This window comes from Puma concolor, chromosome A1, assembly GCF_028749965.1.
Source record: "Puma concolor isolate L17-30 chromosome A1, mPumCon1.1.hap2, whole genome shotgun sequence".
Lineage (NCBI taxonomy): Eukaryota > Metazoa > Chordata > Mammalia > Carnivora > Felidae > Puma > Puma concolor.
The window spans coordinates 114,631,270-114,654,749 of NC_141667.1; the positions used below are offsets into that span (position 1 = coordinate 114,631,270).

Genomic DNA, 23,480 nt, shown 5'->3' on the forward strand with positions numbered 1-23,480 from the left:
TTACATTCACAGAGTTCCTAGAATGCACTTAACACATTCTCCAGTAAATTATTATACCTTTCTAATTTGCTTTCAGGTAATGCACAGTGTCTGTCAATTTAACTGAACAGGCCCAGGAACAAGTTAATTTTCTCCAAACCTCTAAAATGTTACAGGAAAAATAAAAAGAATAAAATATCTATCTGTAGACATCCTTATTATCAAGTGATTTCTAAACCAATGATATGAGATTGCTTCCTAGCTTAAGTATTTGCACTTTTGAGCAGATTTGAATCTCTTTTCTAAAGACTTTGTTGGCTCTGCCTGTAGGTTTGTTATGACTCACCTATAGAAGATTTGTGCTCTTTTTAGGTGACAAGGGTTTAAGCTCCTTAATTTCCTAACAGAATAACAACAATGCTGCCTGACTGTTGAGAACAAGCTACTTTCCTTACAATTAACAGTAAAACTCAAAATAGCTGCCCTTCAGTCATTCTCCAGAGAGCTCCTGTCAAAAGTGAATCTCAGATTAATGATATTCAAGAGACATCATTAAAGCAATATTTATGTCAAGTTTTCTCCTTCTATTGAGTTCTAATAAGCAATGCACTTGGACTACATTAGCTTAATTCCCTTCCCAATTGCCTCCAGTGCCAATAGACCAGCTGTCTCCTCCAAAGGTTGTTCCCATTGTGTGGGGAACCACTGCCACATTAGGTACCAATGTCACTCTTGGCAGACTATTATCTTGTTCTAGGTGTCACCAGCTCCTACCAGGTACCACTGCAGATGCCACCATTGAAAACGCTAATATTCTGAAAGCATAATACCAATGGGCACTCTGTTCTCCAGAATCCGTGAAGTGCCAAAAAGCTTTTTAGGTCACCATTAAAATGGTATCCTGATGGGTATCTCCCACTCATTTGTCAGACATGCTCAGACATTTTTCAAATTTAGCAATGAATTCTATGTGGGCTCAAACATGCCACACTGGTATTTTATTTTATTTTTTTTTTTTACATTTTTTTTATTTATATATGAAATTTATTGTCAAATTGGTTTCCATACAACACCCAGTGCTCATCCCAAAAGGTGCCCTCCTCAATACCCATCACCTACCCTCTCCTCCCTCCCACCCCCCATCAACCCTTAGTTTGTTCTCAGTTCTCAACAGTCTCTTATGCTTTGGCTCTCTCCCACTCTAACCTCTTTTTTTTTTTTTTTTTCCTTCCCCTCCCCCATGGGTTCCTGTTAAGCTTCTCAGGATCCACATAAGAGTGAAACCATATGGTATCTGTCTTTCTCTGTATGGCTTATTTCACTTAGCATCACACTCTCCAGTTCCATCCACGTTGCTACAAAAGGCCATATTTCATTTTTTCTCATTGCCACGTAGTATTCCATTGTGTATATAAACCACAATTTCTTTATCCATTCATCAGTTGATGGACATTTAGGCTCTTTCCATAATTTGGCTATTGTTGAGAGTGCTGCTATGAACATTGGGGTACAAGTGCCCCTATGCATCAGTACTCCTGTGTCCCTTGGATAAATTCCTAGCAGTGCTATTGCTGGGTCATAGGGTAGGTCTATTTTTAATTTTCTGAGGAACCTCCACACTGCTTTCCAGAGCGGCTGCACCAATTTGCATTCCCACCAACAGTGCAAGAGGGTTCCCGTTTCTCCACATCCTCTCCAGCATCTATAGTCTCCTGATTTGTTCATTTTGGCCACTCTGACTGGCGTGAGGTGGTACCTGAGTGTGGTTTTGATTTGTATTTCCCTGATAAGGAGCGACGCTGAACATCTTTTCATGTGCCTGTTGGCCATCCGGATGTCTTCTTTAGAGAAGTGTCTATTCATGTTTTCTGCCCATTTCTTCACTGGGTTATTTGCTTTTCGGGTGTGGAGTTTGGTGAGCTCTTTATAGATTTTGGATACTAGCCCTTTGTCCGATATGTCATTTGCAAATATCTTTTCCCATTCCGTTGGTTGCCTTTTAGTTTTGTTGGTTGTTTCCTTTGCTGTGCAGAAGCTTTTTATCTTCATAAGGTCCCAGTAATTCACTTTTGCTTTTAATTCCCTTGCCTTTGGGGATGTGTCGAGTAAGAGATTGCTACGGCTGAGGTCAGAGAGGTCTTTTCCTGCTTTCTCCTCTAAGGTTTTGATGGTTTCCTGTCTCACATTCAGGTCCTTTATCCATTTTGAGTTTATTTTGCCACACTGGTATTTTAAATATAAACTACCTCAAATCATTTTTAGAAGCAGGAGAACAATGTTATAAATCCAAATGTAAGTAAATATCCACAATTTTTTCATTTATAGGAGAAATGCAGAAGAGACTGTTCAGTGTCAAAATAAAGAGAGTCATGTGTTGCTATTTGAGAGCATCCAAGTATAATTTACTGAACATGAAAGAAATGACTCTCATATAAATATAAAATTTACACATGTAGAAAAATGATTAATTCAGTAATAAGGAAACCAGTGAGATGGCAAGTCTAGTTCCAAAAGCACTTGAGCAAATGGATTATTACAAGCATTAAGAAAGAAAGGAAAGAAAAGGAGGAAAGAAAGAAAAGAGAGAAGGGAAGAAGGAAGAGAAAGAAAGAAAAGAAGTAAAGAAACAAAAGAAGAAGAAATTAAAGAAAGAAAGGAAAAGAAAAGAAAGGGATGATTGAATTAAATAATAATAATAAAAACACTTAATGTCCTATAGGGCGAAGACACCATAACTGTTTAGGTGATCTTTCATATTGGACATAAATATAAAATTGAACATGTTTCTGGTACAAATGAAATAGTAAATAACAAGTTAAACACAAGTATATGCTCCTAGAGAGTTAAATAATCAAATGATAAGCTTGTTAAACAGGATTCTAATAAGAAGAATAGGCCTCCCCTGAATTTTGAAATATATCTAGGTTTTGGATAATATTTTATAATACTCTCCCATTTTGGCTATAAATAATTGCCAAAGAGTATTCCTGATTACACTAGAAAAGGTTGGTCTCATATTTTGGCTTGATAATTTATAGATGCAGAGTAAGAAGATTAATTACTCCCATGAGCCTCCATGAGCCTCCTTGAACCTGCTCAGCAAATCTAGAGCTATTGGGTATCGAGCAAGTATTGAGCTCAGAGAATTAACTTCTTCCTGGAAATTTTTTAAAATTTTTATTTATTTTGAGAGAGAGGAGTGGAGGAGAGGGGCAGAGAGAGAGAGGGAGAGAAAGAATTGCAAGCAGGCTGCACACTGTCAGGGGTGAGCCCGACACACGGCCTAATCTCATGAACAGTGAGATCATGAAGTGAACTGAAATCGAGAGTCAGATGCTTAACCAACTGAGCCACCCAGGGGCCCCTCTTCCTGGAAATTTTTATAAGGAATCTTAGATTTGACTTTTAAACACTTCTAATTATTTAATCTTCTACCCAAAGACAGGAAACCAAGCCCAAGAAATTTTCCTCACCTGCTGCACATATAAATTTATATGAATTTCTCTTTCCTTAGTTACTAAAGTAAGCTAAGATCCTTGGCCTTTTAAGAAGTGACTGTCTTCATCAACTGTGAAGCTGGAGCCCTGTAAGCCAAGTATCAAGCCCATATTCCTCAGAGGACATTGTAGGCATTGACTTCTTATGTAAAGTCAATCTGTGCCCCATTCATGGTGGGCTTCTCATAGCCTATTAAATGTGTGTTCTCTCTAATATGGCACACGAACCAAAGCACTTGCAAAGTCAACTTGTCTATATCCTGGTAATTAGGAGAATAGATACTTATGGAACTCATGCAAATAAATATATTGCCATAAAAAGTAATAAGACCCAGTAAAAGTATTTGCTTCAGAATTCTTAGGAATTGGTGAGAATCAGATACAATTTTTTAAATGCTTCACTTAGTTACAAAAGCATAGTCTGTTAAATTGAGAATAAGCAATAAGAAGGCAAAGTGCTTCCTTATATACCAATCAGAAAATAGAACATTAAAACATTTACAATAATACCTGAAAATAATCACATTTAATTTCATTCATCAGTTCATTCAGTTTTATGTAACTAATTCTTGTTCTGCTGAATTTGGGGTATGACGTTAGAAAGGCAAAATCAGGGGAGCCTGGTGGCTTAGTCAGTTAAGTGTCCAACTTCTGCTCAGGTCATGATCTCACGACTTGTGAGTTCAAGTTCTGAGTCGGGATCTGTACTGACAGCTCAGAGCCTGAAGCCTGCTTCGGATTCTGTGTCTCCCTCTCTCTGACTCTCCCTTGTTTGCACACTCTCTCTTCCTCTCTCAAAAATGAATAAATGTTAAAAAAAAAGGGGGGGGGCGCCTGGGTGGCTCAGTCGGTTAAGTGTCCTACTTCAGCTCAGGTCATGATCTCACAGTCGGTGAGTTTGAGCCCCACATCAGACTCTGTGCTGACGGCTCAGAGCCTGGAGCCTGCTTTGGATTCTGTGTCTCCCTCTCTCTCTGCCCCTCCCCTGCTCATTCTCTGTCTCTCTCTGTCTCAAAAATAAATAAAAATATTTTTTAAAATTTTTTAAAAAAATGCAAAATGAAAATGATTATGAGAGGACATTTGGTCACTTGGTTGTAATAAAAGGATGGGTGCCTGATAACAATAAATGGTGTAGTTTAATTACCCGTTAAAGTGACAATACAGTTCAGGGGGCTGGGGGACTAAGGGACTTAGTAAGTTAAGCATCTGACTTTTGATTTCAGTTTTGGTCATGATCTCATGGTTCATGAGTTCCAGCCCCCTGTCGTGTTCTGCGCTAACAGTGTGGAGCCTGCTCGGGATTCTCTCTCTCCTCTCTCTCTTATGCTCTCTCTTTCTCTCTCTCAAAATAAATAAATAAACTTAAAAGAAAATAAAATGACAATACAATATGTTAAAATACACATAGAAAAAGTAACACAATTATAGATAATCCTACCTTCTTCCATTTAAAAAAAGTTTTTTTTAAAAGTTTATTTTCGAGACAGACGAGTGTGAGTGGGGGAGGGGCAGAGAGAAAGGGAGACAGAATCTGAAGCGGGCTCCAGGCTCTGAGCTGTCAGCACAGAGCCCGAAGCGGGGCTCGAACCTACAAATCATGAGATCATGACCTTAGATGAAGTCGGGCGTTCAACCGACTGAGCCACCCAGGCACCCAATCCTAGCTTCTTTTAAAAGTGAGAAACTTATGCTTTTTTTTCTTCCAATGATTAAGAATATAAGCCCAACAGAAAGCAAAAATATTTCTCTTGAGAATCAACTCTGCTCTAAGGGCAGATTATATAGTAAGTAGGTAAAGAACAGCTTTATCAACCCATTTACTTCTCCTTTTAACAAGGAGAAAAACAAGTCTATTTTTTCATCAGTATTATTTGACAATAAAATATTCACATACTTCTTTAAAAAATGATCATACAAAAAAGGCCATCAAAACTGAGCTTGCTTGAACAAAAATCCTAAGGCTGGAGAGAACATTCAGCATCAATGTGTGTTCCGGTGATGATTCATGAACTATGGATAAAAACAGGGTCAACAATGACAATTACCTCCACTTCCCCTTTTATCTGTTCTTCCCCCTGGGGAGGATCTCCTTGAAGATATAGCTGGCCTTTAGCAAGTAAGTGAATCTCTCCTGGGGCCAGATATGCCCAGTCTTCAGTTTCATAATAAAGAGATTTCTCTAAGGTCTGGAGCCTCATAACCCCTGGAAGTATAAACACATAGCCTCAGAATTAGCTCAGGAGTTTCTCACAATATAACCCTTTGTCTCTTGAGGAGATAAGTTATATTATTCTTTTAGAAGAGAACAGTTAACTAAGTAAATGCCTACCTCAATTCCCAATGAACTTTGTATCTGCTTTGCTATATAAAGTGCATGAAATTTTATGGTGACTTTGTAGTCTCTTGAGGGCTTCCTACAGGCAAGGACTCTGTTATATTAACTTAATAATAAATCAGGTATCTTTCCATAGTGGTTCTGGAGAGATCTCTCTTTGTTGGCAAGATTTTTACTTCTCCAACATCTACACACTAGACTTTTGCCCTTCTCTATGCTCTTGCACATCTGGGTTGACTTCACACTTAATGTGAAACAAATTTTCTCTTTCCCTTAATAAGCAAAAACAAACCTCATTACCTTGCTACACAGTTGAAGGTGTTTACCATTATTGTTCCTTCAGTAACTTTATTCACTAAGCATACCTAATATATATGAGTAAAATCTTAATATATAAGCATATAGGTAAGCAAACTAATGATATCTAATAACATAAAACAAGAAAGGTATGTATATGTGTACTGAATATATAAATATTCAATATTTTCAATTAAATTGGATCCTGAGTATCATGTCAAGCTGACACACTATATAATTAATGTTGATATAATTACTGTTGACATAAAAATGTTGGACATAAATTTAAAAAACACAAAGAATACAAACAAACTTTAAAAATAGAGAAAAAAATTGGAATAGGCAAAAAGTATTTGTTAGAATTATGTATCCTTGGGCAAACCTTTTAATGCACTGATATTATTTTAAAAGGTATGCTCTTCCACCCCACTTCTTTGCCTTGTTTCTAAATAAGAAGAATTCCCTACCCCATGCTCAGATTTCATTATATCCTTTTTTTTAAGGGTTAATTTATTTTTGAGAGAGAGAACACCAGCAGGGGAAGGGCAGAGATAGAGAGGGAGACAGAGAATCCCAAGCAGACTCTGCGCCATCAGTGTGGAGCCTGACACAGAGCTTGAACCCACAAACCATGAGACCATGACCTGAGCCACAACCAAGAGTCAGATACTTAACCAACTGAGCCACCCAGGCGCCCCATTCCTGATATCCTTTTGACTGTAGAATTCTTGAATTCCGATCAGATACTGGTTGCTGTCTCATGGGTAGAAAAGAGATAATGTGGAAACAATAAAAAGAATATGAATTTCTTTTTTTTAATTTTTATTTATTTATTTTGAGAAAGAGAGTGCACGCAAGCAAGGAAGGGGCAGGGAGAGGGGAAGAGAATCCCAAGCAGGCTTCATGCCATCAGTGCAGAGCCCAATATAGGGCTTGCACCCACAAATTGTGAGATCATGACCTGAGGTCAAATCAAGAGTTGGACACCCAATGAACCAAGTCCCACAGGCACCCCAAGAACCTGAATTTCAACATCAATGTTGAATTTACTGGAACGAATCCTTGACTCATCTGCATTTCAGTTTCCTCATCCATAAAAAGATCATTTAGATAGCTACTTGCCAGAGTTATTTTGGAATTTGTATGGTAGGTGCTCAATAGTTGGAAGCTGCTATTATCATCAACATTATTGTCATTCTACTTATTATCATTTAGAAGATGTGGTTACTGTTCTTAAGGAGAATGTCATGTAGAAGTGGGGAATAAAACCAGTAAACACATATTAGTGATTATTGTAATAAGTCATCAGCACCGCACTGGAGATGTAAATAAAGGGTTTCAGAAAAGAGGAAAATCATTCTTTTTAAAATTTTTTAAGAATGTTTACTTATTATTGAGAGAAAGATAGAGAGCACAAGTGGGGGAAGAGCAGAGAAAGAAGGAGACACAGAAACCGAAGCAGGCTCCAGGCTCTGAGCTGACAGCACAGAGCCCAATATGGGGTTCGAACCTATAAGCTATGAGATCATTACTTGAGCCGAAGTTGGATACTCAACTGACTGAGCCACTCAGGCACCCTGAGAAAAATCATTCTTAAGAGCTTAATTTCCCATTGTTTAGACAATAACTAGTTTTCAAAACCTGTTTGTTTAACATAGCTATGAAGATTATAAATAAAGGACTGATTCAGGTAGTAAAGTTTACAATGTACACAGTGATTTCTACTTTTCTATGAGTGAGTCTTTTAATCACTCAAATCTAGCAATGGCACAGAGGGAATTGAAGATAAAGAAGCAAACTGAGCTTCCTAACTTGCATGGGAGCATGAAGTCAGGGAGCATGAAATGGGGGAGGTGAAAAGATGTCCCCTCAAGGAGGGAGAGAACCCCAGAATGGTAGGTATCAGAAAATCATAAATATTACTCTCTTTTTCACATCACATGTATATGGAGATCCCACTACACCCACATCACATGTATATGGAGATCCCACTACACTTGCTTGAGAAAAGCAAGTGAATTTCTGGGGCTAGTGGACTTTCAGCCTCATTATGTGTGAGAGTTCATTACTGGACTCTGGACAAAACATGGGGCCAATAAGAATTCGGCAGGGAGTACTAAAAGTAATATTTATTACTGGGGCACCTGGGTGCCTCAGCCTGTTAAGTGTCTGACTTGATATTGGCCCAGGTCATGATCTTGCGGTTGTGAGACTGAGCTCCGTGTTGGGCTCTGCACTGACAGCATGGAGCCTGCTTGGCATTCTCTCTCTCCCTTCTTTCTGCCCCTCCACTGCTCATTCTCTCTCTCTCTCTTTCTCTCTCTCTCTCTTTCTCTCAAAATAAATAAATTAACATTTAAAATAAGAATATTTATTATCTATGATTTAGCAACTAGAGAGGAGGTACTAGAAAGTGAAGAGAACTACAACCCCGTCATTGCACACCTGAAGTAACTATGAAAGGTGGATCAGTGCAGGTTTGCGATGAAGGCATCTTCCCAAAGGAGAACCATGATTTACCTAAGGTGGTAGATAAAAGAAATTCCTGGATACTTCTGAGATCCAGCGTATAGAAAGTGTATAGAACAGTGTATAGAAAGCTGATATACAATGCAAAGGAGCAAAGTCACCCCAAATCTCCCAAATCTCCAGGCTCATATGAGAACTAAAGCATGAATGCTGCAGATAGACCCAACTGTTTTCACGGGGAGAGGGCTCAGAGGAATTCTCTCTGCCTCTAGGTGGCTGATCCCTATCATGCTTGATACGTCTTTTTAAATGTTTATTTATTTCTTTATTTTGAGAGAGAGAGAGAGAGAGAGACAGATGGCATAACTGGGGGAGGGCAGAGAGAGAGAGAGGGAGAAAGAGAGAATACCAAGCAGGCTTGGCACTATCAGGGCAGAACACCATGTGGGGCTCAATCTCACAAATTTCAAGATCATGACCTGAGCTGAAATCAAGGGTGAGATGTTTAACAGAGTGAGCCACCCAGGTACCCCTATCATTCTTTATATTTTAATAAAGTACAAATAAATTAAGTTTAATAAAATTGGGAAAATAAAAATAAGATAGCTGATAATTATTAAACACTGTATGCCAGGTAAAGTGCTAATAATTTTACTTCATTTTTGTTATTAATTTTTCATACAATCTTTTGAGTTTGGTACTTTAACACCAATTTTGGAGTCATCATGGTAAGATAGCTAAGTCAATGGCAGAGTGAAAATTCAACTGCAGATGTGTTTAACTTTGAAGCCCGTGCTCTGCGCAATGACTGCATTTACAGTGGTTTTGTTAAATACACGTCTCAAAGTAATTCTAGTTCTGATTTTTCCTCCATTCCAGATATTCACAAGAAGGAAAGCAAGGTGGTAGGAGAGAGTGGTGAAGGAACCATATGGCCCAGCAATATTCCATGGAACTAAACATCTATGGACATTTGTAAGCATTTTTTATGAACAAATGTACTGCATATGGCTATTTTGACACAAAAGAACAAGTGTTGATGTACACATAGAAGTGGGGCTAATTTATAGAACTCTGTTCACACAACTCATTTTAAGCTATTTATTGACTTTGTATGATTGATTTATGCTTATATGGTAGGGCTAAAAGTCATTATGAGAACAGCTAGAGCCACAAGTTCTCTTAAAGATGTAATAGGGTGTTTTTCAGAAAGGGACACTTTCATAAGGTGTTTGGGGCAAAAGGCAGGTCAGTAGAAGGCCAGATATCAAGAGGGAGACCTAAATGCTGCTGTAGTAGAAAAAAATCAGAATTGGTAGTGAAAAGAGCAAAGAAGAGAAGGAAAAGAACAGGAAAGATAAGAGAAAGAGGATACTCAAATAACATAGTATGTTACAGGATTTTTGATTCTAGGGATATCTAAGATTCAGTTTTAAGTGATTTCTGTTTATGAGTCTCAACATCAGGCTCTACCCTCCTCTCCCAAACTTTCAGTCCAGTCTGCTACCCCCACTTATTTGTACATCTGTGTGTGTATGTGTGTGTGCGTGTGTGTGTGTGTGTGTGTGTGTGTGTGTGTGTGTTTTAGGAAAAAAAACTATGCTGCTAGAGCGAGATACTCTATCAATGGTATTAATTCAGAAGACGCAAGAACTCAGAACCAGAGGTGATCATGACAGTGGAAATCTCTGAACAACCAAATAGAATATACTTAATCTTTAGAGTCAGGGTGTCCTCTACTGATAGAGTTACAAAGAGATTCATGAACAAGTATATACGTCAAAACAGAAGGTAATAATGTTGAGTATAAGACTACAGCATAAATGAAAACAGTTGGAAAGCATATAACAGGTTTTCATGAAAATAAATGTTATCTTGAGATTTCTTCAATATCCTTCAATATTGAACCTAAAAGTGTATTTAATTATGAAGCTTAGCAAACTTCTATACCAGCACAGCTATAGTAATAAAGACTGTCAGGCTATCAACAACACAACATAATAAAACTATAAATTTTATGTCCGCCATGAGTATGGAAATATCTTTGGTGTGTAGCTGATTAACATTTTTGAAGAGAATCGGGAGGCCGTAAATGTTTAATTGGCATTTGACTTTTTCTCAGAATGACAATCTGAACTGTTTATACCACTCATTGAAATTTCATTGGAAATTTCCATGAAAGCTAGCATCACCCTGAAAACACTTCTCTCACTATATAGAATGACAGTTCTATTAGAGATGTAAGCAAGACTATATGGACAGCACAGGTATGCTTTTGAAATAGCCAGTAAGATAATGTGGCACATAGAATGTGTCCACTTTCACCATGTCCCCAGGCCTCAGAAATCAATAATCTGGAAAGGTGGCCGCTTTTCATTAGGTACCACTTGCTATGTCCATCATCTAACATGTCAACATGAAGGAGAGTCTGCTTCATACTATGATGGGCTTGTAACATACATTTCAGTTCAGGAAGGTGAAAAAGAAATGACTTTATTTGACCAGTGTGGAACATAGACTGTATGTGTCTTTGTGGGCTTTTTGTTTTATTATTATTTTTTTTAATATTTGGGTCTAACTTTTTAAGCTAGAAGAATAATAGTTCATTATGTAGAAAATGCCTGTTCTTATAACATTATATGTGTCTTACTACAATTCTGGTGGACACCTTGAATTATGTAACTAGCTCTAAGAATATATTTAACTAAGGACAATCTATGATTCTTTTTGTCAATAGTCTACAAGTCCTAACATATGACTTAACAGGGACTTGAATGCCTTTGCTCTTAACTATTACTGACCTGGAAGTGATTCTCTTTGTCCCTCTTCTCTTTTCCTCTTTTCTTCTTTATCTTCTCCTTCATTGGGGAGGATTTTTTTTTTTAATGCAGCAACTGAAAGACAAAAACAGAGTCCTATTGTTCCTCTCATTTTAAAATTACAACTATTTTCAGCTCTAATTATCCAAGTCTTTATTTAGAAAATCTAGCTTATTTTAAAGGGTAAATTTTTTTTTCATCTACCTTTCTTGCTTGTCAGAATAAAGCAAAAGATGACTGAGACATCCTCTGATGGCTTTTTCCTTGCTACTGTGATCTCATTCCTCAATGACACATAGGAACTGGTGCTCAAATTGTGCAGCCCACGCAAACCCACTTTATCAGAACCAGGTATAACCTCTATTCCTTATATTTAAAATACCACTTTTTCAAAGGTTGGAAACTTTCTACCAAATAACACTGTCATTTCAGAATCAAAAGCAGCCTGATGCAGACTTAGAAGTTCCATCAGCAGAGAAGTCTCATCCTTTGGTACTCAGTGGATGTTCTTTCCAGTGATGTGCTAGTGCATATTTAACTACTGGCTCTCTTGGTGGGGAACAGGTGGGAAGTCCTCTGATTTATAGCATGTGATGATTTCCAAGGTGTAAACACTGCCAACGTGGCTGAATTCAAACCACTGACATGATGTTACTGAATATGGAATTAGAATAGCTTTGCAGTAACACACCATTATATTTCCCCCATACAGACACCGATGTAAATAACCTCAAAAACACAAATAACGTAAAATATCATAAAATAATTGGAAGGGAATGAGTTTTTAGCAGTTATTCTTTTTGTTTTTAATGTAACTAATTTAATTGTAGGCTTATATAATTTAATTCTTAGTAACGGGGTGTTTATGTAACGAAACTGGCTCACGACATTCTTGAAAAGTTAACAGTGGGTCCTCACAGGCTGATACAGGCCAGCTTCAGCACAGCACTAGCTCTTTGACTCTATTCAATGCCTGCTCCTTCCCAACACTCAGAGATTAAGAACGGGAGGAGGATGTGCAAGTGAATATTCATTGGACATCTAATGTGTTTGAGTCACAGTGCCCAATTATTTATAGATCTTAACAAAACCAAAATAGTATTGGTTGCATACCTACTATAGAGCAGGCCCAGCACTAGGCATTTTTTCCATATTACCTCATTATGAATGTACAACAAATCTATGAAGTGAGGGTTAATATGCACTTTACTCATCAGGAGCTCAAGTGTCATGGAGGGAAATAGCTTCCCCAAGACTATTCTATCTGGTAAGTGAGGATCAATCAAGTAAATTAGGATCACCATTCAGGTGTCTTAGACTTCACATTCTTTCCTTGTTACTGACCCTCATAGTAACTTTCTGAGTCAGATTTTACTACTGCTTTATACAGGTGAGGTTTAGAAACATCAGGGGATGGTTTCAACACCATATAATTTATAGATGGGACGACTGTACACTTTCCAAGCCCATGATTTGTCTACCACAATACACTGTCTACCTCAACTTCAACATGCTCCTTTCGTTGAGGATGGAAGTTATTTGATTTACTGAGTTACATGTAAGTTTAAGAATTAAGGAGTTACCCCCTCAACAAAAGCATTTGTATGTTAAAATAAGCCAAAGGGAGAAGAGAGTGCTTAAGACAAAACAAAAGACCCATAACCACAAAAGTCAAGTAACATCTATGAGCCAGGAGTTATATTTTTGTTAGCTTGCACATCCTAATACTTTTCCAGCAGTATTCTTATTCTTTCCATCAAAGAAAGAGGTCTCCACTCAATATTTGAAAGAAAGAGTTTCATTTATTGCCTGTTTAAGCAAGTGAGGGCCGTACTTGAAAGACTTAGCTTTTCTGAGCACAATAGAAGGTTGATGTTATATCTGTTTAGCTTCATTCTTTCTTACTTAAGGCAGGCCTTCTCAATATGATAGAGATGTTGACTCCAAGAAGCTCCAACCTCATACCTTTCTTGTGTATAATTAAAGAGGCAAAAATATTCCTACTATCAGAAATAAGGAACTTAATAGCAAGTCTCTCTGATTGCTGGGTTTGAATACCATGCCTCTTGCTGGACCAATCCAAGTACAGAGCAATGAAATGGTTCAGGCCTGGGTCACTTCCTACCTCTGTGCTGGGGACTAAGAAGTTGATTACTAGGGGTGGGTAGTCAGGAATAAGCAAAGTACAGTTACATTTTTTAAAAAATAGTAATGGGAAGACTTTGTGAACAGCCCCAAACAATGACTATCAAAATCCATTATAATGAAATGTTTTCTTATAACACCTTCTACATTTTTCATGCCTGGTAATCTGATTATTGGTCAAGCAGTTTCCCTTAATTGAAACTGTCAAGGCTTTTACTGTAGACAAAGTAGAAAGTATTAAAACTGGCATAATTCATATTAAGACCACTCTATTATTATATAATTCTCCCTGGATTTCCATAATTTGAAGTTGTAAGGAGTGGATTCATTAATAAGTTAGACAAACAGGGACACGCATTGTAAAATCACCCTTCTAAAGTCCACTTAATGCGTGAGGGTGGTGTTTCACCATTATGTGTCCATTTATGGAGGGATAATTCTGAAATGCAGGGAGTGGCCTCAAGCTTCTGGCATTGCACTTTCCACCACAGGGACTCTCACAGATCCTCTGAGCAAAGACCAGTGGATTAAATTGGAGACTAGGAAGAAAGAACATTTCCTCCCAAAAGATCCATCAATGCCAAGGAGTGAGACAAATGTCTTGTAGAAATGAAAGGAGGAGAAATACATTCAAACTTATATTTGTCATGCAGTAAGACATAAAATACAGGGATGTACTTGTATCTTGCTGGTGTAAAAATGAAGTGCGTATACATATTTCATTCCTTCAGTTACAAGTATAACCACGCCTTTCTTTTTAATCATTAACCTCAGCACCTCCCTTACTTGTGCAGTAACTAGCAGCTTTATGATCATAAGGTAGGCAGAGTATGGAAGACAAAATTAGGAAGGAAATCAGAGGACAAGAGAATGGTTACAGTAAACAGGGTAAGCCCTGACACATGAGACCCTTCTGTGGTGAAAACCTTGGCCTCCATTGTCAGCATGTTCTATCTCTTCATTTTGCAGGTTTCCCAGGGATTTAGGTGGCAGAAATAGTATAATTCACACTCAGTTCAGAGAACCTAAAAAGGTTCTACTAAAAAGGTATTGTCCTTAATTTCATATGTTCCATTGTTATTTACCCCTCTTCTTTTGCTTCTGCATTTGGAAGGAAAAATAAGCAGAAAACACCATGTGGACTGTATAGGTAGCACCTGAAGAGGGTACCACCCTTCAGAGGGAGAGGTTGCCATCTCTAAGTGTGAAAAACACGTAAGACAATACCCACCGGGAAAAATAGCATAGTATACCAGGAGTCACGATCTCCACTTTTGGTCTGGCCAATCCAATGCCTGTGCAGGAGATGTGGGAGAGGCCACATTTCTGATGTTATTCTACTTCTTGCAGTTGAGTACAATCATGGAGGGGCTAGGATTTTTAAAACAAATGTTTAGTTTCATGTGTCAAGAGGAAAGTTGAGCATGAGCACCTATTTTTATCTCAAGAAACCTCCTTGAAGACTACAGGATAATTAAGGGGAGAGGACACAGCCTAGTAAAGCTTACCTTCAATATGAAAGATCATAAGTCTGATCTCCTTCATCCCTCAAAACAACACATTTGCACACACATATGCATACATGTGTACCCATATCACACACACACATACACACACAGAAGTTTGATAGAGATCCCCTTTTCTGTTCCAGAAAGGAAAAGCTCTTTTCAAATTCCTTATTCATATAACTGATATTCAATACAAGTTCACTGCTTGAAAATTTCCCCAGATAGAAAGTGAAATTATTGCCAAAAGGGTATAAAACATGTCACCCTTCCATGAAGTCGGTGTTTTGTTTTGTTCGCAGAATTAAAATGGAACAAGGACTTCGAAAATTAAAAAAAAAATCTGCAGAAACATCTTTCGTTCATGATTATTGGTCACTCATATGTTTTTGTTTTTACCAACAAAATTCTGGATATATAAGCAAAAGTGAAATTATATGAAATTCTGAAACCTCAGTTTGGGTGGCCACCCCTTTGAGAAATATGTGTACGTCTGTGTGGAATGTATGAAACAGAATGGCCTCTAGTGGTTTGGTTCAGTGAGCTGGGTAAGTCACTCATTCTTTACTCATCCCTTGGTGCAATTTGCACTGAACCAGATTACCTTGACTCGCAAGGATGTTTTCAAGGAATCGATCATTTTGGTGATGGATTTTACTATTTCTTTTCCATATGGTGAAAACTCCATACTTAGAGGATACCAGAGTCTTCTCCAGAATTTTCTTAGGGAGCTAGGGTAAAGAAAATGGAAATATTTGGAGAAAAATTAAGGAAAGAACACTAAAATAAATAGATTTCATATAGTACAATGCTGTGTTAATGAAATTTTTATGGTACCCTTGAGAGTGATTATTTTTTTTTTTTTTTTGCTGAGAAAAGAACATTCAGACGTTTACTTTTGTTTAAGATATAAATATTTAACTTATTAAAGTTTTAGATGAAAAAAACTAGTTAATTCTTCCGCTTTTAAGTTTAGCCAAATACTATTATTCTGTGTTTAGCAAATTTTCAAAAGTCACTTTGAAAGGATTCCCACTTAAAAACTTAGCTCAAAAATTAAAACTGCATTCTATATTTCATTTCCTTTTCAAGTGTTCTCTTCTCTGAAATAAACAAAATCCTCTTTAATATTAAATTATTCTTACAACTCTAACCTACTTAAAGAGAAAGACTTCCTCTTAAGATCACAAGTCTTAGTAGCTCATTTATGGATTTTAATTTAAATTTACAAGGCTATTGCTCTAATGGGCCAAAATTCTACTAAAAACCATTTAAAAGTTATTAAATTCCAAAATATTTATTCATTTTATTTTTTTAAAGTTTTTTAAATGTTTACTTATTTTTGTTTTTTTGTTTTTTTTTATTTATTTTTTTATTTTTATTTTATTTTTTTTTTATATATGAAATTTATTGTCAAATTGGTTTCCATACAACACCCAGTGCTCATCCCAAAAGGTGCCCTCCTCAGTACCCATCACCCACCCTCTCCTCCCTCCCACCCCCCATCAACCCTTAGTTTGTTCTCAGTTCTCAACAGTCTCTTATGCTTTGGCTCTCTCCCACTCTAACCTCTTTTTTTTTTTTTTGTTCCCCTCCCCCATGGGTTTCTCTTAAGTTTCTCAGGATCCACATAAGAGTGAAACCATATGATATCTGTCTTTCTCTGTATGGCTTATTTCACTTAGCATCACACTCTCCAGTTCCATCCACGTTGCTACAAAAGGCCATATTTCATTTTTTCTCATTGCCACGTAGTATTCCATTGTGTATATAAACCACAATTTCTTTATCCATTCATCAGTTGATGGACATTTAGGCTCTTTCCATAATTTGGCTATTGTTGAGAGTGCTGCTATGAACATTGGGGTACAAGTGCCCCTATGCATCAGTACTCCTGTGTCCCTTGGATAAATTCCTAGCAGTGCTATTGCTGGGTCATAGGGTAGGTCTATTTTTAATTTTCTGAGGAACCTCCACACTGCTTTCCAGAGCGGCTGCACCAATTTGCATTCCCACCAACAGTGCAAGAGGGTTCCCTTTCCTCCACATCCTCTCCAGCATCGATAGTCTCCTGATTTGTTCATTTTGGCCACTCTGACTGGCGTGAGGTGATACCTGAGTGTGGTTTTGATTTGTATTTCCCTGATAAGGAGCGACGCTGAACATCTTTTCATGTGCCTGTTGGCCATCCGGATGTCTTCTTTAGAGAAGTGTCTATTCATGTTTTCTGCCCATTTCTTCACTGGGTTATTTGCTTTTCGGGTGTGGAGTTTGGTGAGCTCTTTATAGATTTTGGATACTAGCCCTTTGTCCGATATGTCATTTGCAAATATCTTTTCCCATTCCGTTGGTTGCCTTTTAGTTTTGTTGGTTGTTTCCTTTGCTGTGCAGAAGCTTTTTATCTTCATAAGGTCCCAGTAATTCACTTTTGCTTTTAATTCCCTTGCCTTTGGGGATGTGTCGAGGAAGAGATTGCTACGGCTGAGGTCAGAGAGGTCTTTTCCTGCTTTCTCCTCTAAGGTTTTGATGGTTTCCTGTCTCACATTCAGGTCCTTTATCCATTTTGAGTTTATTTTTGTGAATGGTGTGAGAAAGTGGTCTAGTTTCAACCTTCTGCATGTTGCTGTCCAGTTCTCCCAGCACCATTTGTTAAAGAGACTGTCTTTTTTCCATTGGATGTTCTTTCCTGCTTTGTCAAAGATGAGTTGGCCATACGTTTGTGGGTCTAGTTCTGGGGTTTCTATTCTATTCCATTGGTCTATGTGTCTGTTTTTGTGCCAATACCATGCTGTCTTGATGATGACAGCTTTGTAGTAGAGGCTAAAGTCTGGGATTGTGATGCCTCCTGCTTTGGTCTTCTTCTTCAAAATTACTTTGGCTATTCGGGGCCTTTTGTGGTTCCATATGAATTTTAGGATTGCTTGTTCTAGTTTCGAGAAGAATGCTGGTGCAATTTTGATTGGGATTGCATTGAATGTGTAGATAGCTTTGGGTAGTATTGACATTTTGATAATATTTATTCTTCCAATCCATGAGCAGGGAATGTCTTTCCATTTCTTTAAATCTTCTTCAATTACCTTCATAAGCTTTCTATAGTTTTCAGCATACAGATCCTTTACATCTTTGGTTAGATTTATTCCTAGGTATTTGATGCTTCTTGGTGCAATTGTGAATGGGATCAGTTTCTTTATTTGTCTTTCTGTTGCTTCATTGTTAGTGTATAAGAATGCAACTGATTTCTGTACATTGATTTTGTATCCTGCAACTTTGCTGAATTCATGGATCAGTTCTAGCAGACTTTTGGTGGAGTCTATCGGATTTTCCATGTATAATATCATGTCATCTGCAAAGAGCGAAAGCTTGACTTCATCTTTGCCAATTTTGACGCCTTTGATTTCCTTTTGTTGTCTGATTGCTGATGCTAGAACTTCCAGCACTATGTTAAACAACAGCGGTGACAGTGGGCATCCCTGTCGTGTTCCTGATCTCAGGGAAAAAGCTCTCAGTTTTTCCCCGTTGAGGATGATGTTAGCTGTGGGCTTTTCATAAATGGCTTTTATGATCTTTAAGTATGTTCCTTCTATCCCGACTTTCTCAAGAGTTTTTATTAAGAAAGGGTGCTGGATTTTGTCAAAGGCCTTTTCTGCATCGATTGACAGGATCATATGGTTCTTCTCTTATTTTTGTTAATGTGATGTATCACGTTGATTGATTTGCGAATGTTGAACCAGCCCTGCATCCCAGGAATGAATCCCACTTGATCATGGTGAATAATTCTTTTTATATGCCGTTGAATTCGATTTGCTAGTATCTTATTGAGAATTTTTGCATCCATATTCATCAGGGATATTGGCCTGTAGTTCTCTTTTTTTACTGGGTCTCTGTCGGGTTTAGGAATCAAAGTAATACTGGCTTCATAGAATGAGTCTGGAAGTTTTCCTTCCCTTTCTATTTCTTGGAATAGCTTGAGAAGGATAGGTATTATCTCTGCTTTAAACGTCTGGTAGAACTCCCCTGGGAAGCCATCTGGTCCTGGACTCTTATTTGTTGGGAGATTTTTGATAACCGATTCAATTTCTTCGCTGGTGATGGGTCTGTTCAAGCTTTCTGTTTCCTCCTGATTGAGTTTTGGAAGAGTGTGGGTGTTCAGGAATTTGTCCATTTCTTCCAGGTTGTCCAATTTCTTGGCATATAATTTTTCATAGTATTCCCTGATAATTGTTTGTATCTCTGAGGGATTGGTTGTAATAATTCCATTTTCATTCATGATTTTATCTATTTGGGTCATCTCCCTTTTCTTTTTGAGAAGCCTGGCTAGAGGTTTGTCAATTTTGTTTATTTTTTCAAAAAACCAACTCTTGGTTTCGTTGATCTGCTCTACAGTTTTTTTAGATTCTATATTGTTTATTTCTGCTCTGATCTTTATTATTTCTCTTCTTCTGCTGGGTTTAGGCTGCCTTTGCTGTTCTGCTTCTATTTCCTTTAGGTGTGCTGTTAGATTTTGTATTTGGGATTTTTCTTGTTTCTTGAGATAGGCCTGGATTGCAATGTATTTTCCTCTCAGGACTGCCTTCGCTGCGTCCCAAAGCGTTTGGATTGTTGTATTTTCATTTTCGTTTGTTTCCATATATTTTTTAATTTCTTCTCTAATTGCCTGGTTGACCCACTCATTCGTTAGTAGGGTGTTCTTTAACCTCCATGCTTTTGGAGGTTTTCCAGACTTTTTTCTGTGGTTGATTTCAAGCTTCATAGCATTGTGGTCTGAAAGTATGCATGGTATGATTTCAATTCTTGTAAACTTATGAAGGGCTGTTTTGTGACCCAGTATATGATCTATCTTGGAGAATGTTCCATGTGCACTCGAGAAGAAAGTATATTCTGTTGCTTTGGGATGCAGAGTTCTAAATTATCTGTCAAGTCCATCTGATCCAATGTCTCATTCAGGGCCCTTGTTTCTTTATTGACTGTGTGTCTAGATGATCTATCCATTTCTGTAAGTGGGGTGTTAAAGTCCCCTGCAATTACCACATTCTTATCAATAAGGTTGCTTGTGTTTATGAGTAATTGTTTTATATATTTGGGCGCTCCGGTATTCGGCGCATAGACATTTATAATTGTTAGCTCTTCCTGATGGATAGACCCTGTCACTATTATATAATGTCCTTCTTCATCTCTTGTTACAGCCTTTAATTTAAAGTCTAGTTTGTCTGATATAAGGATGGCTACTCCAGCTTTCTTTTGGCTTCCAGTAGCATGATAAATAGATCTCCATCCCCTCACTCTCAATCTAAAGGTGTCCTCAGGTCTAAAATGAGTGTCTTGTAGACAGCAAATAGATGGGTCTTGTTTTTTTATCCATTCTGATACCCTATGTCTTTTGGTTGGCGCATTTAATCCATTTACATTCAGTGTTATTATAGAAAGATATGGGTTTAGAGTCATTGTGATGTCTGTATGTTTTATGCTTGTAGTGATGTCTCTGGTACTTTGTCTCACAGGGTCCCCCTTAGGATCTCTTGGAGGGCTGGTTTAGTGGTGACAAATTCCTTCAGTTTTTGTTTGTTTGGGAAGACCTTTATCTCTCCTTCTATCCTAAATGACAGACTTGCTGGATAAAGGATTCTCGGCTGCATATTTTTTCTGTCTAGCACACTGAAAATCTCGTGCCAATTCTTTCTGGCCTGCCAAGTTTCAAAAGAGAGATCAGTCACGAGTCTTATAGGTCTCCCTTTATATGTGAGGGCACGTTTACCCCTTGCTGCTTTCAGAATTTTCTCTTTATCCTTGTATTTTGCCAGTTTCACTATGATATGTCATGCAGAAGATCGATTCAAGTTACGTCTGAAGGGAGTTCTCTGTGCCTCTTGGATTTCAATGCCTTTTTCCTTCCCCACTTCAGGGAAGTTCTCAGCTATTATTTCTTCAAGTACCCCTTCAGCACCTTTCCCTCTCTCTTCCTCCTCTGGGATACCAATGATGCATATATTATTTCTTTTTAGTGTATCACTTAGTTCTCTAATTTTCTGCTCATACTCCTGGATTTTTTTATCTCTCTTTTTCTCAGCTTCCTCTTTTTCCATAACTTTATCTTCTAGTTCACCTATTCTCTCCTCTGCCTCTTCAATCCGAGCCGTGGTGGTTTCCATTTTGTTATGCATTTCGTTTAAAGCGTTTTTCAGCTCCTCGTGACTGTTCCTTAGTCCCTTGATCTCTGTAGCAAGAGATTCTCTGCTGTCCGCTATACTGTTTTCAAGCCCAGCGCTTAATTTTATGACTATTATTCTAAATTCACTTTCTGTTATATTATTTAAATCCTTTTTGATCAGCTCATTAGCTGTTGTTATTTCCTGGAGATTCTTCTGAGGGGAATTCTTCCGCTTGGTCATTTTGGATAGTCCCTGGCGTGGTGAGGACCTGCAGGGCACTTCCCCTGTGCTGTGGTGTATAACTGGAGTTGGTGGGCGGAGCCGCAGTCAGACCTGATGTCTGCCCCCAGCCCACCTCTGTGTCCACAGTCAGACTGGTGCGTGCCTTCTCTTCCCCTCCTAGGAGCGGGATTCACTGTGGGGTGGGGTGGCCTGTCTGGGCTACTTGCACACTGCCAGGCTTGTGATGCTGGGGATCTGGCGTTTTAGCTGGCGTGGGTAGGCAAGGTGCACAGGGGCAGGAGGGGCAGGCTTAGCTTGCTTCTCCTTAGGTGATCCACTTCAGGAGGGGCCCTGTGGCAGCAGGAGGGAGTCAGATCCGCTGCCGGATGTTTGGCTCCGCAGAAGCGCAGAGTTGGGTGTTTGCGCTGAGCGAGCAAGTTCCCTGGCAGGAACTGGTTCTCTTTGGGATTTTGGCTGGGGGATGGGCGGGGGAGATGGCGCTGGCGAGCGCCTTTGTTCCCCACCAAACTGAGCTCTGTCGTCCGGGGGCTCAGCAGCTCTCCTTCCCTTTGTCCTCCAGCCTTCCCGCTTTCTGAGCAGAGCTGTTAACTTATGACCTCCCAGACGCTAAGTCGCGCTTGCTGTAGGAACACAGTCCGTCAGGCCCCTCCGCTTTTTGCAAGCCAGACTCGGGGGCTCTGCTTGGCCGGCGAGCCGCCCCTCCGCCCCGGCTCCCTCCGGCCAGTCCGTGGAGCGCGCACCGCCTCGCCGCCCTTCCTACCCTCTTCCGTGGGCCTCTCGTCTGCGCTTGGCGCCGGCGACTCCATTCTGCTAATCCTCTGGTGGTTTTCTGGGTTATTTAGGCAGGTGTAGGTGGAATCTAAGTGATCAGCAGGACGCGCGGTGAGCCCAGCGTCCTCCTACGCCGCCATCTTCCCTCTCCCCTCCTGTTTACTTATTTTTGAAAGAGAGACAGAACGTGAGTGGGGGAGGGGTAGAGAGAGAGAGACACACACACAGAATCTGAAGCAGGCTCCAGGCTCTGAGCTGTCAGCACAGAGCCCGACGTGGGGCTTGAACTCACGATCCGTGAGATCATGACCTGACCCGAAGTCAGACGCTCAACCGACTGAGCCACCCAGGGACCCCAATATTTATTCATTTTAAAAAATACAAAAATATTTACTGTATAATCTGGATTTTCACAAATCACATCACAATTAACATCCAAGTTAACAGAGATTGCTTAGTACCAATGGTTTTAGCCAACATTTGGGGACATCCAGGGCAGTGTTGTCCCTGACGACCGAGGAAACTATGTAATATTAGGAATTGTCTTCTCAGCAATATACTTGAAGATATTAACAACTACAGAGTTCGGCTGGTTCACTGCCTAGCCTCTTGTGGACAGCCCTGAACTCTTTGTTAGTTGTTATTCAATGACTCTATACTTCAAAGGGGTATACTGGGATTGACACAGAATCCACTTCCATATATTCAGGTTATAAACATCAATTAATTTTGATATCAATGCAAAAAACCAACCCAAGTTTATTCCATGTATTTCTTGGGCTCAGATGACATGTAAATATCTAATAGTGAAGACCCTTGAACTTGATGGGACTTTCATAAACCAGTTTCCTTACTGGAGTTCAGCCCCACATGAACAGTGTACTCCACTAAAGTGAACCTATTCTGATATATATTTCTGGACCTTTCCTTGGCCTTTGGACAAGTCATTTTGCCCTCTTGGTGATCTAATATATAAAGAAGGCATCACTACTTGTCCCCAATCTCATGTTATTATTAGAATTAATGAATAATGTCTCAGACAATTCTTATTAAGAGAATTCTATCCAAGAATAACAAGCTGTAAGCTAACAAGCCTATTTTAAGAGGTTCAATTCTGATAGGAAGGATGCTGGCCAGTGTCTGAATCACTGTTCAGCTATTTACTACTCAGTGAACTTGGAAAAGTCCCTTTCCTTTCTGATCTCTTTAACTGGGGATCCCCTACCTGCCTCAGAGGAATGTTATGAAGATCAGAAGATATAATCCATGTG

At 38.8% G+C, this 23,480-nt stretch overlaps 1 long non-coding RNA gene across 2 annotated transcripts in view; it reads right to left on the reverse strand.

The window, feature by feature from the left end:
• Positions 1-5,529: 5,529 nt before the first annotated feature.
• Positions 5,530-23,480, reverse strand: part of LOC147584380 (uncharacterized) — a 150,595-nt gene continuing 132,644 nt past the window's right edge. Inside the window, exons 1-3 of one of the 2 annotated variants that reach the window (XR_015255402.1) lie at positions 15,654-15,776; positions 11,382-11,474; positions 5,530-5,682 (exon numbers count right to left, since the gene is read on the reverse strand). This is a non-coding gene — a long non-coding RNA (uncharacterized LOC147584380). Of the gene's footprint in view, positions 5,683-11,381; positions 11,475-15,653; positions 15,777-23,480 lie in introns of those variants that run through there. The other variant, XR_015255401.1, reaches the window with a different exon arrangement.